The sequence below is a fragment of the Saccopteryx bilineata genome, chromosome X (genome assembly GCF_036850765.1).
Source record: "Saccopteryx bilineata isolate mSacBil1 chromosome X, mSacBil1_pri_phased_curated, whole genome shotgun sequence".
NCBI classification, from domain to species: domain Eukaryota; kingdom Metazoa; phylum Chordata; class Mammalia; order Chiroptera; family Emballonuridae; genus Saccopteryx; species Saccopteryx bilineata.
The window spans coordinates 19,180,875-19,191,908 of NC_089502.1; the positions used below are offsets into that span (position 1 = coordinate 19,180,875).

The 11,034-nt window shown below is 37.8% G+C and overlaps 1 non-coding gene across 1 annotated transcript; it reads left to right on the forward strand.

Moving 5' to 3' along the window:
* Nucleotides 1-10,736: 10,736 nt before the first annotated feature.
* Nucleotides 10,737-10,812, forward strand: TRNAP-AGG (transfer RNA proline (anticodon AGG)). Its single transcript has one exon. It is a non-coding gene; the product is annotated as a tRNA-Pro (tRNA).
* Nucleotides 10,813-11,034: the final 222 nt, after the last annotated feature.

The window sequence follows — 11,034 nt, forward strand, 5'->3', positions numbered from 1 at the left end:
CAATGAACAACTAAGGTGCCAGAACTATGTGTTGATGCTTCTCATCTCTCTCCCTTTCTGTCTGTCTCTCTCTCAGAAATAAAAGAAAAACAACTTTAAAAATGACACAGGGAAACAAATATCCACATGTGAAAAAAAAGAAAGAAATTGGACTCTTGCATTATACATTATACAAGAAATAACTGAAAATGGGTTAAAGATTTGAAATGTTAGTGCTGATTTTTTTTTTCAGAATAAAACAGGGGAAGAGTTACACGTTTTTGATTTTGCAATGGTTTTAGGATGTGACACCAAATACACCACAAAAGAAAAAATAAGTAAGTTGGAATTTATCAAAAGCAAATTTTCTCTATATAAAAAGACACTGGAAACAGTTAAAAGACATGTCATGGGAGAAAATTTTATATATCAAATAAAAGATTAATATATAAAGTATATAAAAACAAAAAAAAATTGAGTCAAAGACAAGACAAGACTGCTCACTCTTTCCCTTGTTTTTGTGACAGAGACAGAGGATAGACAGAGAGAGGACAAATAAGGACAGAGAGGCAGAAAGTGAGAGAGATAAGAAGAATCAATTCTTTGTTGTGGTCCCTTAGTTGTTTACTGATTGCTTTCTCATATGTGTTTTGATCTGGGGTGTTGCTACAGAAGAGCGAGAGACCCCCTTGCTCAAGCCAGTGACCTTAGGCTCAAGCCAGCAACCTTGAGCTTCAAGCCAGTGACCATGAGGTCATGTCTATGATCCCATGCTAAAGCCAGATGAGCCAGCACTCAAGCCTGTGACTGGGGTTTTGAACCTGGGTCGTCTTCATCTCAATCTTATGCTCTAGCCTCTGGGTCGTCTTCATCTCAATCTTATGCTCTAGCCTCTGTCACTGACTGGTCAGGTAGGAATGCTTACTTCTGCCACTACAAATCAACATAGTAGTGAAAGCCTCGTAGCTAAAACAATCAGGCTAAAGAAGGAAATAAAAAGGATCCATATTGGAAAAGAAGAAGTAAAGATATCACTTTTTGCAGATGACATAACATAAAAAAATCACAAATAATTCACCATTAAATTTTTAGAAACAAACAATTACAATAAAGTCAAATGAAACAAAATCAATATACAAAAGTGCAAACAATGCTTTCCTATGTGCAAACAATGAAACTTCAGAAAATGAATTAGAGAAAGTATTCCTTTTATGATTGCAACAATAAAAACAAAAAAAATATAAAAAAAATTTAACAAAATTGCCTGACCAGTCATGGTGCAGTGGATAGAGCATCACCTCGGGATTCAGAAGATCCAAGTTGGAAAACCAGATGTCACCGGCTTGAAGATAAGCTCATCAGGCTTGAGCTGAGGATCACCAGCTTGAGAATGGGATCACCACCTTGAGCATGGGATCATCAACATGACCCTATGGTCACTGGCTTGAGCCTAAATATCACTGGCTTGAAGCCCAAAGTTGCAAAGGGTCACTGGCTCTACTGGAGCTCTCCAGTCAAGGCATATATGAGAAAACAATCAAAGAATAACTAAGGAGCTGCAACAAAAAATTGATGCTTCTTGTCTCTCTCCCTTCCTGTCTGTCTGTCCCTATCCGTCACTCTTCCTCTCTCACTCTCTCTCATTAAAAATAAATTAACAAAAATGTGAAGTAGCTATATATGCTGAAAAGAACAAAGCATTATTAAAAGAGATAGAAAAAATACCCACAAAGAAATGGAAAATATTCCATGTATCAAATAGGCAGAATTAACATGGTTAAAATGACCATAGGGCAAAGCCATGTACAAAGTTAATGCAACCCCCATTAAAAACCCAATGTTATTTTTTTAAAAAAAATAAAACCACAAAATCACAATATTTGTATGAAACTATAAAAGACCCCAAATAGCCTGAGAAAAAGAAGGAACCCAGAGGTATCACACTACCTGACTTCAAATCATACTATAGACTCACAATAATCAAAACATCATGGTTTATATATAAAAACAGACATAAAGACTAATGGAATAGAATTGAGAGCCCAGAAATAAATCTACAAATATATGGACAAATAACACTTGACAAAGGAGCTAAAAAAAATACAATGGAGAAATGAAAGTTTCTTTCAATAAATGGTACTAGAGAGAGTCCTAGATGGTGACAGATTAGGCAGAAATTCCACTCCCACCTCCCAGGACCAAATTGAATTACAACTTAATTTGCAAACCATCATCTTGAAAAATTAACTTTGTAGTAAACAAAGAGGAGTCTATATGTAACCAAGGATCACAAAAGAAGCCATACTGAAACTTGTAAGACCAACGGAGTCACAGAAAAGGCTGACCTGAAACAGAACTGAGTGGCAGCTGAGGGTCCTGAGGGACTCTCACTGCTGGGAAGTTCATTTGAGAGATGTGGGTCCTCAGCCTCAGGCCAGGAGATCCAGTATAGAGCACCAGAGCCTAGAAGAGACACCTAGACAGCATTCCATGGTGAAAAGTGTCAGGGTTTCTGCCTACAAGAAAGAGAAGGAGCTCTCAGAGATGCAGGCTATCTCTTAAAGAGCAAGCACAGAAAATCTCATTCACAGCCATTTACCTGAGGCTCCAGCAGGGGAGAGCTGAGAGGTCTAGAGTTGGTGAGGAGAATGTAAAGTTGGAGGCCCAGAGAGAGAGACACTGTAGACTAGGGGTAGTCAACCTTTTTATACCTACCGCCCACTTTTGTATCTCTGTTAGTAAAATTTTCTAACCACCCACCGGTTCCACAGAATGGTGATTTATAAAGTAGGGAAGTAACTTTACTTTATAAAATTTATAAAGCAGAGTTATAGCAAGTTAAAGCATATAATAATAATTACTTACCAAGTATTTTATGTCGGATTTTTGCTAAGTTTGGCAGAATAAATCTTTATAAAACAACTTATTATAGTTAAATCTATCTTTTTATTTATACTTGTGGTTGCTCCACTACTGCCCACCATTAAAGCTGGAACACCCCCTAGTGGGCAGTAAGGACCAGGTTGACTACCACTGCTGTAGAAGATGTTTACCAGAACCCCTGTGCTGAGTCATTCTTCAATTCTACAGTCGTGATCTATCTTGCATAGAGCAGTCCCCTCAGAGTAGATAAGCCAGAAGAAAAGCAATTGCACTTCCCTCAGGACTTTCTTCTACCCCAGTCATGGAAACTGGGTTGTGCTGAAGAGTCAGAAAGCAAGGGGCACATCAGTTACTCAGTTCTCTGTCGTTGAGGCCAGAGCATTCCTCCACAATCTCACAAGCGTAAGACTGGTGCTTCTGCCCCACAGGAGATTTAGTAGAAACTGTCATACTACACACAGACCACACCTCTGGGTCTGAGGCCACACCCACCAGGCTCCTGGGGCAATACCCTACTGAGATCTTTGAAAAAAGTCTGGACAGACTGACACCTGGGGCCAAGGAGTAGAGCTACAACCACCACCCTTCCTAATCACTGAATTGCCCCAGTCTCTAGACTGTACCAGAGGTTTTTTCAGTGGCTAAGCCTAACAAACAGCCAGGAGACAGAGGCTTCAAGATAGAAGACTCAGAAAATCTTGGACTTTTAAGCAGACCTTCCTCCAGGCCCAGTGTGGATAAAAGTCAGCCTAATTGTTCAGCTTGGTATTTCCAGGTACACTTGGGCCCAGCAGAAACAGCCACACACCCTGGATTGCTTGTAGCTCCAAGAAGGTTGCTGAGGACCAGTTAGGGGCAGTGCCTTCCAACAGTCTGGGTCAAATTCCAGTCAGGAAGGACCAGGGCTGGCACATCCAGTGGCCAGCTGAAGATAGCATCAGTTCAGAAGCTAATGACCCTTGCTAGAATGATATTCTAATAAAGGGTTCTTCACACCTGACCCAGCTGAGGCAAGTTCTGCTCTCTGTGATTAACACCGGCACAGTGGTTCATGTGCATAGGACAGGAAAGAGTTTCACAGTCAGTTGGCCTGGGTGCTGGAAACTCAGCTCTGCTGGGCCAGATTCCATGAGGGAAAGGATAGAGGCTTGGAACATGGACATTTAAATTCTGGGTTTTTGTGAGCCTATTTTTGGGTCTGGTCAAAGGGCTTAGCCACTTTCTTGAGTGTCACAGTCAGCCCCATGAGAATACTTTCTCAGTCTTCTTAACCGAAACCAGAGTCTCTTCAGCTGTAAGAACTTCTGCAGAGGGAACTGTTGGCCACACTTCAATATGAACCTGTTGCTCACCTTGTTGGAGAGAAATAAAATTTGAGTATCCAGCAGTGGCTGAAGGATTAGTCTCTGGAGTAGCAGCCACATTCCCCATACTGAGCTACTGACCAAGAGACCCCCAAAGTAGGGGAGCCCACTAATGTTGTCTTTCTAACTTCAACTTTCCTAACCCATCAAGCTTTCAACCTGTAGAAGAGTTGATTGAGGGAGGCCATTCTGAGCCCACACTAAAGTCTTTCTACAGAAGACTTCTGGAAAACCAGGCTGCTGCAAGAGAAGGTGGAGCAGCTGAAGAGTGGAGGAAAATATTACAAAGCTTGGGGTTCTTATAGAGCTTCTGTTATCTCTAGGCAGGAGAAAGCTGATCTTTATACACAGTTTGGCATTTCTGACACTACCCAAGCACAGAAAACACTAACAAAAACAGCAAAACGAGTTGTACCTGCAGACCCGTAGGCCACAGTAGGTTACAAATAACTGCCTATGTCAACCCAAAACATCCAGAACCAACACAACTTGTAGTGGGTGGCAGACTGCAGCAACCATAAACTCAACTAGCTTCACAAACAGCATGCCCAAAGCAGGAGTTTAGCATGCATCAAACACTGTGGAGATTGAATATGCCCATGAGGACAAACATTGCACAGTGTGTAAAGCACATGATGAAGGTTGACCCTTAGAGCCAGCCAGTCTGAAAAGACAGCTCTACTCATGAAATGACCAAATGCATTAAATATTCACATACAATAGGAGGGAAAGTTCTGCTCTCAAGAAGCATTCCTAGAACAAGCAAACAGGTGGCCTGGGGGACAATACTACCAAGCTCATAAAGATACCACAGGAATTTCAAAGTCAGACAGCACTACTTAATAGTCAAAGAACAAAGGAAAAAAGGAAATGGAAGTAACCAAACTACCAAACATAGAGTTTAAAATAATGATTTTTAAGATGTTCAAGTACCTTAGAGCAACAATAAATGGTCATAATGAGAGCTTAATAAAGAGATACCAAACATCAAAAAGGACATTGAAAGGAGAGGAAGGAGAGGAAGGGATTGGGGGGAGGGCAGGAGCACAAAGAGAACCAGATAGAAAGTTACGGAGGATGATTTGACTTTGAGTGAGGGGTATGCAGTATAATCGAAGATCAAAATAATCTGGAGATGTTTTCTTGGAACATATGTACCCTGATTTATCAATGTCACTGCATTAAAATTAATAAAAATAAGATTTAAAAAAGGACATTGAAATCATAAAAAAAGAATCAGTCATAAGTAAAAAAATACCATATCGAAAATGAAGACTACACTAAAAGAAAACAACATCGGGCTGGATGAAGCAGAGGACTGAATTTGTGATTTAGAAGACAAGATAAGCAGAAGCACAGAAGCAAGGCAACAAAACAAAAAGAGGTGAAAAAAGACTGAGTGAACTCTAGGAGAACTCTGTTACAACGTGAAGAGAAACAATATCCACCACATAGGGTTTCCTGGAGGAGAAGATAATGAACAAAGGATAGAGAACCTGTTTAAAGACATCATAGCTGAAAATGTCCCTAAATTAATAAAGAAAAAAGTCACACAAGTTCAAGAAGCACAGAGAGTCTCATTAAAGAACCCAAGGAGACCTACACCAAGGCAAATTATAATTAAAATGCTAAAGTTAAGAGACAAAGAAAGAATACCAAAAGCTGCAAGAGAAAGGCAGTTATTTACCTACAGAGGAGTCCCCAAAAGGTTGACATCTCACTTCTCAACAGAAACACTTAAAGAAAGAAGGGATTAGCAAAGAAATATTCAACGTGATGTAAAACAGGAACCTACAAGCAGACTCCTTTATTAAGCAAAGCTATCACTTATAATTGAAAAAGAAATAAAATGTTTTCCAAACACACACACACGCACACACACACACAAATTTCATTACAACCAAACCATTACAGCAAGAAAGTTAAGGGACCTGCTGTAAAAAGTGCACTGGAAAAAAATATTTAGAAAAAGAAGATCATAGATTTAAAGAACAAAATGACAATAAATAAATAGATATCAATAATAACCTTAAATGTAAATGGATTAAATGCTCCAATCAAAAGACATAGGGTAGCTGCATGGATAAGAAAACAGGACCTATACATATATGGTCTACAAGAGACTTACTTCGGTACAAAAGATAAACTTAGACTAAAAGTGAAGGCATGGAAAAAAGTATTTCATATAAATGAAAATGAAAATAAAAAGCTAGAGTAGCAATACTTGCATCTGACAAAATAGCCTTTAAAACAAAGGCTATATATAATAAAGAATAAAGAAGGTTACTACATAAGGATAATGGGAGAAATCCAATAAGAGGTTATAACCATTGTAAACATCTATGAGCCTAATATAAGAGCACCTAAACATATAAAGCATATTTTGATGGACTTAAAGGGAGAGATTGACAGCAATACTAAAAGAGTAGAGGATTTTAATACCCACTAACATCAGTAGACAGATCCTCCAGACAAAAAAAAAAATTAATAAAGAAGCAGTGGCCTTAAATGACACACTAGATCAAATATATTTAATAGATATCTTCAGAACCTTTCACCCCAAAGCAGCAGAATATACACTTTCAAGTGCTCATGATACATTTTCTAGGATTGACCACATGTTAGGACAAAAAACAAGTCTCAATAAATTTAAGAAGATTGAAATTATATCAAGCATCTTCTCTGATTACAATGGCATAAAACTAGAAATCAACTACAATAGAGAAACCAAAAATCATACAAACACTTGGAGGCTAAAAAGCATGCTATTAAATGAATGGGATAATAACAAGATTAAGGAAGAAATAAAAAATTTCTTTGAAACAAATGAAAATGAACATACAACAACTCAAAATTTACGGGACACAGTAAAAGCAGTAATGAGAGGAAAGTTCATAGAATTACAGGCATACCTCAAAAAATCAACAAAAAGCTCAAATAAACAACCTAACGCTACCTCTAAAAGAACTAACAAAAGAACAAGAAATAAAGCCCAGAAAAAGTACAAGTAAGAAAATAATAAAGATTGGAGTGGAAATAAATAACATAGAGGCTAAAAATAATACAAAAGATCAATGACACCAAGAGCTGGTTCTTTGTAAAGGTTAACAAGATTGACAAACCTTTAACCAGACTCATCAAAAAAAAGTAAATAAATAAAGGACTCATATAAATGAAGTTAGAAATTAAAGTGAAGAGGTAACAACTGTCACTGTAGAAATTCAAAGGATTGTAAAAAATACTATGAAGGTCTTTGCACCCCAAAATTGGACAACCTTAGATAAATTCCTAGAAACATATAATCTTCCAAAATTCAATTGGGAAGAATCAGAAACCTAAACAGATTGATTATAACCAATGAAATTGAAAAAGTTTTCAAAAAACTTCCAGCAAACAAAAGTCTTGGACTGGATTGCTTCACAAGTAAATTTTTCCAAACATTCAAAGAAGAACTAACACTTATCCTTTTCAAGCTACCTGTATTTCAGATATTTCAAGAGAAAGGAAGACTTCCAATTTTCTTTTGGTTTAAGTCAAGCATTATCCTTATTCCAAAACCAGGGAAAGACACTAAAATGAAATAAAACTGTAGAGCAATATGCCTGATGAAAATAGATGCTAAAATTCTCAAGAACATATTAGCAAACCAGATCCTCCAATACATTGGAAACAACATACATCATAATCAAATGGGATTTATTCTGGTGAGGCAACGCTGGTAGAACATTCAAAAATCAATAAATGTGATTCATACTCTGGGCAGTTGGATCAGTGATAGAGAGTCAACCTGGCATGTGGAAGACCTGGTTTTGATTTGAAGCTAGGGCACACAGAAGAAGTGCCCATCTGCTTCTCTATCCTTCCTCTCCTTCCTCTCTATCTCTCTCTTCCATTCCCCCAGCCAAGGCTCCATTGGAGCAAAGTTGGCCCGGGCACTGAGGATGGCTCCATGGCCTCTGCTTCAAGTGTTAGAATGGCTCTGATTGCAGTGGAATGATGCCTCAGAGGGGATGAGCATTGCTTCCTGGTGGACATGCCAGGTGGATCCCAGTTGGGTTCATACATGAGTCTGTCTGTTTGCCTCCTTCTGGCTTCTCATTTCAGAAAAACACACAGAGAAATAAATAGATAGATAGATAGATAGATAGATAGATAGATAGATAGATGATAGATAGATAGATAGATAAATAGATAGATAAATAGATAAATAAATAAGATTTGTCACATAAACAAAAAGAAGTATAAAAATCACATGATTATATCAATACATGCAGGAAAAGCATTTTATAAAATCTAGGATTCATTTACAATCAAAAGTTTCATCAAAGTGGGAATATAGGGAATGTACCTCAACATAATAAAGTGCATCTATGAAAAGCAACAAACAACATCATATTCAAAGGGCAAGAATTAAAAGCAATCACCTTAAGATCAGGAACAAAGTAGGGGTACTCCCTTTCACCAGTCTAATTCAGCATAGTTTGAGCCAACAATCAATCAATCAATCAATCAATCAATAAAAGCTACCTAAATTGGAAAAGAAGAGGAAAACTATCATCATTTCTGATAACATGATAGAAATGCTAGAAAATGCTAAATTCTCAGTCAGAAAACTACTAGACCTGATAAGTGAATTTATCAAGGTGGCAGAATATAAAATTAATATTCAGAAATCAGTGGCTTTTTTATACAACAACAATAAACTGTCTAAAAGAGAAATTAAAAAAACAATCCCTTTCACTATTACAACAAACACAGTACAGTACTTAAGAGTGAATTTACCCAAAGAGGTAAAAACTTGTATTTGGGAAATTATAAGATATTAAAAAAATAAATCAAGGAAGATACAAAGAAGTGGAAGCATATAATGTGTTCATGAATAGAAAGAATAAACCATTAAAATGTCTATACTACCCAAAGCAATCTATAAATTCAATGCAATTCTTACTACAATACTAATGGCATACTTGAAAGATATAGAATATATATTCTAATAATTGATATGGAACCAAAAATGAACACGAATAGCCTCAGCAATCTTTAAAAGGAAGAATAAAGTGGGAGGTATCACACTTCCTGATATCAAGATATATTACAAGGCCATTGTCATGAAAACAGCTTGATACTCCCTTAAGAAATGGAATACAGATCAATGGAACAGAACAGAGAACCCAGAAATAAACCCATAACTTTATCATTAATTGATATTTTACCAAGGAAGTAACAGCATACAATAGAGTAAAGAGAGTCTCTTTAATAAATGGTGTTGGGAAAATTGGACAGGTACTTAAAAAAATATGAAACTACACAATCAACTTACACCATTCACAAAAATAAATTCAAAATGAATTAAAGACTTAAATGTAGGTCGTGAAACCATAAACATTTTGCAAGAAAATCTAAGCAGTAAGCTCTGCAATCTCTTGTAACAATATTTTTCCTGATTTATCTCCACAGGCAGGTGCAAAAAAGGACCAAATAAACAAATGAGAATATATTAAACAAAATAAAGGGACAACCCACACAATGGATGAACATATTCTTCAATACATCTGATAAGAGGTTAATAACGAAAATTTATAAAGAACATCTGAAAGTAGACACCAGGAAGATAAACAGTGCAATTAAAAAATGGACAAAGGTACTGAATAGATAATTCTCCAAAGAGGAAATACAGATGTCCAATAGGCATAAGAAAAAATGTTCAATGTCACTAATCATCAGAGAAATGCAAATTAAATGCACAAAGGGATACCACCTCACACTTGTCAAAAATGGTGGTAATTAACAGTAAGTGCTGGTGAGAGTGTGGAGAATACGAAACCCTCCGGCACTACTGGTAGTAATGCAGACTTGTGCAGCCACTGTGGAAAAGAGTGGGGTGTTTCTTAAAAAAAATTAAAAATACATCTGCTTTTTGACCCAGCCATCCTACTTTTAGGAATATATCCTAAGAATACCAAATCATTAATTTAAAAGAAGATATGCACCTCCATGTTTATGGCAGCATTGTTTACAATAGCCAAGATCTGGAAACAGCCCAAGCGTTTGTCAGTGCGCACTTTTGCGATATCATGAATGAACCTGGAGATTATTATGCTAAGTGAAATAAGCCAGTCAGAGAAAAAAAAATACTATATGATTTCACTTGTATGTGGAATCTAATGAGAAATGGAATGGAAGCAGAGGTAGGGTCACAGGGACTAGAGGGACAATTGTCAGAGAGAAAGTAGCTGAGGGAATGGGATAAGAAAAGGTAAAAGAATTAGTGAAATAATTTCACTCCTAGATACAGATAACAAGACAGGAAATCCTGGAGAGAAGGTAGAGAGGGCATTAGGGGGCAGGGGAGCAAAGGAGGTGTAATGGGGCACATGGTGGAGGAGGAGAGGGTGCTATATTGAGTGGAACACTTGAATCCATGTTAACACAATAAATTAAAATTAATGAAAATTAAGAAAATAGAGCTTGGAAAAAATAAAATAAAATAAATTCAAAAAATAAAAATAGGCCCTGGCCGGTTGGCTCAGCGGTAGAGCGTCGGCCTAGGGTGCGGAGGACCCGGGTTTGATTCCCAGCCAGGGCACACAGGAGAAGCGCCCATTTGCTTCTCCACCCCTCCGCCACACTTTCCTCTCTGTCTCTCTCTTCCCCTCCCACAGCCGAGGCTCCATTGGAGCAGGGATGGCCAGGGCGCTGGGGATGGTTCTGTGGCTTCTGCCTCAGGCGCTGGGGTGGCTCTGGTCGCGACATGGTAACGTCCAGGATGGGCAGAGCATCGCCCCCTGGTGGGCAGAGCGTCGCCCCT